This window comes from Euphorbia lathyris, chromosome 3 (assembly GCF_963576675.1).
Source record: "Euphorbia lathyris chromosome 3, ddEupLath1.1, whole genome shotgun sequence".
NCBI classification, from domain to species: Eukaryota; Viridiplantae; Streptophyta; class Magnoliopsida; order Malpighiales; family Euphorbiaceae; genus Euphorbia; species Euphorbia lathyris.
The window spans coordinates 86,422,858-86,429,727 of NC_088912.1; positions in this window are offsets into that span (position 1 = coordinate 86,422,858).

Consider the following 6,870-nt stretch of genomic DNA (forward strand, 5'->3'; position numbering starts at 1 on the left):
TTCGCGTGGGTGGTGCAAGCTTTGGGTTGAGAGTGATTCTGTCACACCCGACCCAAAGCGGCATCGGGCATGAAAGAAAAATAGGATAACGAACGCCTAACAGCCTGAAACCCGAACCGATTTTTCTAATAGATAAAAATCTATTTGGACTACCTAAAGTTTTATTAATTATTTGGCTTGAACTCGATAATTCTATCAAGCTTCCTACGTATCCCGAACGTCTTTTAATCTTTAAATCGGGAATCAAAGCCACGTAGTTCTACCTATTTTAGGTAGTTTTCTTAATTTAGGTGGTTCTCTTTAATTATTCACATCTTGTTTGTTTGACTCAATAATCATTTAATCGTATATTTCACTTCATTACTGTACAAGTTTATTTTTCATAATACGGTTATTGAGCATAAACTAATATTTAGTATCTCTAATATATTCTATATACGAATATTTTATCGAATCCGACAATATAAATTTTTAAACTTGAAAATCATATTGTCAAATGAAATCAAATCACAATAAATCAATTCACAATTCACAAATAAATATCGATATCTTCGAATTAACATTTTTATCAAAATAACCCGTAATCAAATAAAATGTTTATCAAATATGGCTCATAATCAAATAACTCTTTATTAAACGAGTTCATAACCAAATAAACGGGTTATCAAACCAATTTGTAACTAAATAAACGTTTTACCAAAACCAAATTCATAATCAAACAAACGGTTTATCAAACCAAATTCGAAATCAACAAACTTAACATTATATCCATCCTAGAGTTTCTCGCCTTACGTATCAATCCCCACAATAGAATCGAGATATCTCATAATTTTGCCTAACCCGCATGGTCTTACTCAACACTTCTTTGCCATACCCGATAGGTCTTTCAACTGTGTACACAGACCATGTCCCTCACTGAACAAGGACTTCAAATATAGAACCACCGATCCGGATAACTCTAGATGGATATAAAATCATAAAATCATAATGTGTTCAAATCTCTTTTCACAATCGATTTCCAAATTAATCCATAACCATAAATCTTAATCTTTCAAGTAATCATTTTACTGGTATAATCAAAATTATTCAAATAATTTAGTTATTATACTATAATCTTTAAAAGTTCATATAAAATCACAAATCCACATTTAATCGAACTTAAAAAATTATATTGTTCAAACATAATATAAATAAAATTTAAAATAATTAAAATCAAAATATTCTTACCGAACTAAAATCGTAACTTTTAACCGATACAATCCGGAGATATTGTTAAACTCTTGATCAATTTGATAAGTAAAATGAATTTCTTTTCTCTGATTGAAGAAAAGTAATAAATAAATAAAAATCATTTTTATTTTAATTTTTCTATAAAACAACTTAAAACCATTTCTTCCTCCAAAACCCTTTTTTACAAAAACTAACCCTCCTTATATACTTCTTTTTGGCCATCAAATGAATATTCTGGAATTCCTACCATAGTAGACACATAGCTTCAAAATGACACATGACTTTAACCCATGGCTTTTCAAACATGGAATGGAGACATGTGGCACAATTTCATGCAAATTTATATATATATATATGTTTCCTTTTTCATGTTGGACATGTGTCCTTCATTTTTTTTCTTATCATTTTAGTATAATTAAATATTATAATTATATATATGAATTTAGTTGATTTTTCTTTTGCCATCAACTATATTTCAACAATTCTACAATTGAATTACTTTAATTATCTTTTCATTTTATTGTTTTAGTACTTCTTATTTTATTTATTTATTTATTTTTACCCAATATAAAAATATAATATCCAACATATCAATTATTTATGAATATTAGTTTTATACTTATTTCAAATTTAACCCTTATTAAAAATTGGGTTAGTATTTCATTAATAATAAATTAAATGTGTTTGGAATAAAAATTTAAACAAATGACATGAATTCTTTTCATGCAAAATTTACATGAGTTCCAACTTAGACAAATGTATGAAATTATACATGCAAAGTGACATGTGTCCAATACTCATGTAATGCTAAAGCTCTTAATTAATTATACAATTTCTATCTTTTATTATTATTATTATTTTAAATAGTTTGAAAAAGTTTAACTTAATATAAGATGGACACCTCTTAACATAAAATGGTGTTTATCTTAATTTTTTAATATATATATATTTTTTTCATTTGTAAAATTACTATTTTACACTTACCACTATGTAAATATAACATTTTTTTAAATTTCCTACCTCACCATATTTTTTTTTATACAATTCAAAAATAGAGGTATAAAGACCACGAATTTAGAATACGGACGTGACAATTCTACCCACCTTAAGAAAATTTCATTCTCGAAATTTCACAAATTTTTAAAATCTATAGTGTTATATTACTCAGATGATAGATTAAGATAACAAAAATCTCATTAATGAATATAGTTATATTGATCAATTTCACACTATTCACAAATCATTACAATTTCTTAATACTACCTATTTACTCAAATTCATCGATGTTTATTTATTTATTTATTTATTTTTGAAATCTCATTATTGTTAGATAAATCTCCTACTAATATTTATTCAGCTTTGTATCTATCATTCCATTATTCAACACATCAATTTGCCATCAATAGATATATTTTATCATACTATATGTTAGTTACTCTTCAAAATAACTTCAATGAACCAAACTCTGTATAATTGATATCAAGTATACTCCTCTATATATCCCATAATTAATATTTTCTAGTCCCATAATAGATGTCCTAAAAGAAGATTCTCATTCCATATAACCGAAAAATATCAATATCATTCTTGTATTTCTCCACTATTCCTTGGTCATTACCCACATTACGTCCGAAGAAATTAACCTAGGGCTCTGATACCAAAATGTCACACCCGACTCAAAGCGGCATCGGGCATGAAAGAAAAATAGGATAACGAACGCCTAACAGCCTGAAACCCGAACCGATTTTTCTAATAGATAAAATCTATTTGGACTACCTAAAGTTTTATTAATTATTTGGCTTGAACTCGATAATTCTATCAAGCTTCCTACGTATCCCGAACGTCTTTTAATCTTTAAATCGGGAATCAAAGCCACGTAGTTCTACCTATTTTACGTAGTTTTCTTAATTTAGGTGGTTCTCTTTAATTATTCACATCTTATTTGTTTGACTCAATAATCATTTAATCGTATATTTCACTTCATTACTGTATAAATTTATTTTTCATAATACGGTTATTGAACATAAACTAATATTTAGTATCTCTAATATATTCTATATACGAATATTTTATCGAATCCGACAATATAAATTTTTAAACTTGAAAATCATATTGTCAAATGAAATCAAATCACAATAAATCAATTCACAATTCACAAATAAATATCGATATCTTCGAATTAACATTTTTATCAAAATAACCCGTAATCAAATAAAATGTTTATCAAATATGGCTCATAATCAAATAACTCTTTATTAAACGAGTTCATAACCAAATAAACGGGTTATCAAACCAATTTGTAACTAAATAAACGTTTTACCAAAACCAAATTCATAATCAAACAAACGGTTTATCAAACCAAATTCGAAATCAACAAACTTAACATTATATCCATCCTAGAGTTTCTCCCCTTACATATCAATCCCCACAATAGAATCGAGATATCTCATAATTTTGCCTAACCCGCATGGTCTTACTCAAGACTTCTTTGCCATACCCGATAGGTCTTTCAACTGTGTACACAGACCATGTCCCTCACTGAACATGGACTTCAAATATAGAACCATCGATCCGGATAACTCTAGATAGATATAAAATCATAAAATCATAATGTGTTCAAATCTCTTTTCACAATCGATTTCCAAATTAATCCATAACCATAAATCTTAATCTTTCAAGTAATCATTTTACTGGTATAATCAAAATTATTCAAATAATTTAGTTATTATACTATAATCTTTAAAAGTTCATATAAAATCACAAATCCACATTTAATCGAACTTAAAGAATTATATTGTTCAAACATAATATAAATAAAATTTAAAATAATTAAAATCAAAATATTCTTACCGAACTAAAATCGTAACTTTTAACCGACACAATCCGGAGATATTATTAAACTCTTGATCAATTTGATAAGTAAAATGAATTTCTTTTCTCTGATTGAAGAAAAGTAATAAATAAATAAAAATCATTTTTATTTTAATTTTTCTATAAAACAACTTAAAACCATTTCTTCCTCCAAAACCCTTTTTTACAAAAACTAACCCTCCTTATATACTTCTTTTTGGCCATCAAATGAATATTCTGGAATTCCTACCATAGTAGACACATAGCTTCAAAATGACACATGACTTTAACCCATGGCTTTTCAAACATGGAATGGAGACATGTAGCACAATTTCATGCAAATTTATATATATATATATATATATATATATATATATATATATATATTTATATGTTTCCTTTTGCATGTTGGACATGTGTCCTTCATTTTTTTTCTTATCATTTTAATATAATTAAATATTATAATTATATACATGAATTTAGTTGATTTTTCTTTTGCCATCAACTATATTTCAACAATTCTACAATTGAATTACTTTAATTATCTTTTCATTTTATTGTTTTAGTACTTCTTATTTTATTTATTTATTTATTTTTACCCAATTATAAAAATATAATATCCAACATATCAATTATTTATGAATATTAGTTTTATACTTATTTCAAATTTAACCCTTATTAAAAATTGGGTTAGTATTTCATTAATAATAAATTAAATGTGTTTGGAATAAAAATTTAAACAAATGGCATGAATTCTTTTCATGCAAAATTTACATGAGTTCCAACTTAGACAAATGTATGAAATTATACATGCAAAGTGACATGTGTCCAATACTTATGTAATGCTAAAGCTCTTAATTAATTATACTATTTCTATCTTTTATTATTATTATTATTTTAAATAGTTTGAAAAGTTTAACTTAATATAAGATGGACACCTCTTAACATAAAATGGTGTTTATCTTAATTTTCTAATATATATATTTTCTTTTCATTTGTAAAATTACTATTTTACACTTATCACTATGTAAATATAACATTTTTCTTAAATTTCCTACCTCACCATATTTTTTTTATACAATTCAAAAATAGAGGTATAAAGACCACGAATTTAGGATACGGACGTGACAGATTCTTCTTATGTTGTGCATCTGTTTCATTCTTGATTGATGGTTCTATGGACTCTGAGAGTGGATTGGCAAAATTGTTTGGAGTATATGTTACAGATGGAAGTAGTTTTTTCTCATGTGTTCAGGGAAGGTAATCAAGTTGCGGATAAGCTAGCTGATTTTGGTAGAGTTAGTTCGGATTTTTGTTGGTGGGATGGAATTCCGGATTTTTGTACTTTTCTCCTTCGCAATAATGCTTCACGTAAGGATTCTTTCCGTTTTGTTTAGTTGTTGTTTTCTGGATGCTCTATTGTTAATTTTTTGTTGTTGCTTTTAATAATATTGGGTATCACCCAGCCTTTATTCATTTGCTACCAAAAATTTGAAAAGATTTGTTTGACTATTATTTAGAAACGTCAGACATTCTAAACCAGTTTGTCGATCAGTTTCATACATTTTTATAATTATATTAATAACACAATAAAATATTTTAGACAGTTTCAAAAAAAATTAAACCTGCTACCTATAAATTAATCATATTTTTTTTAAAATTGTCTAAAATATTTTACTATGTTATTAATGCACTAAATTTTTTTTGTTACTAATACAGTAAATATTTAGCCGCAACGTTTCAAGTGAAGTGCAGATTTAGCCCTAATGTATGAAATTGTGCAAATTTAGCACTAACGTTTCCAATGAAGATCAATTTTAATCATACATTATTGAAAATTTGAAAAAAATTTGTTTGACTGTTATTTAGCCACGTCAGACCTTCTAAACCAATTTGTTGAGAAATTGAATCAGTTTCATACATTTTTTCGTAACTATATTAATAATATAGTAAAATATTTTAGACAGTTTTAAAAAACTAAACTTATTACATATAAATTAATCACAATTTTATGAAAATGTCTAAAATATTCTACTATGTTATTAATATAGTAAATATTTTTTTTTGTTAGTAATGTACTAAATATTTAATTGTAATGTTTCAAGTGAAGTGTAGATCTAGCCATAACGTATGAAATTGTGTAAATTTAATCATAACGTTTTCAAGCAAAATTAAATTTAAATTTTAATCAAAATTTTATAAAATAAAAATTCAATAACATCATTTTTTAAGTAAAAGTTGGGTTACAGGCTAAGATCGGAATGCAAAGATCTCAACTAGGTTGGCAACTTCACAAAACCAATCAAAAACCCAGACCCGAATTTTATTAAAAGGAGGAAAAAATACAGGAGAAAAATTAAGAGAAACGAAATTGTTCTAAACAATACATATCATCAGAAATAAATCTACTGCAAAAAGCTGGTGCAGAATTCCACCAAACAATATGATCTGTTGTGATGCCAAATTTAGCCAATCCATCAGCCATTCTATTTCCTTCGTGAAAAATATGAGTAACATTTATATCCATAGAAGAACAATGCCGAAGACAAGCAATCCAATCCTGTCGCAACGCCCATGGAACAACAAAATAGTGCTTCCTAAGCAAATTTACCACATAAACAGAATCGCATTCCACCCATAATTTGTGCTATCCTTTTTCCCAAGCAATCTGAATAGCAAAAATAACGGCTTTCAATTCGAAAACATGCGTAGAAGGGGTATCCACTCGAAACGCAAAACAACCTCGAGCAAATCCTCGAGTAGTGCGAAACACCCCCATGCGCCCCCATT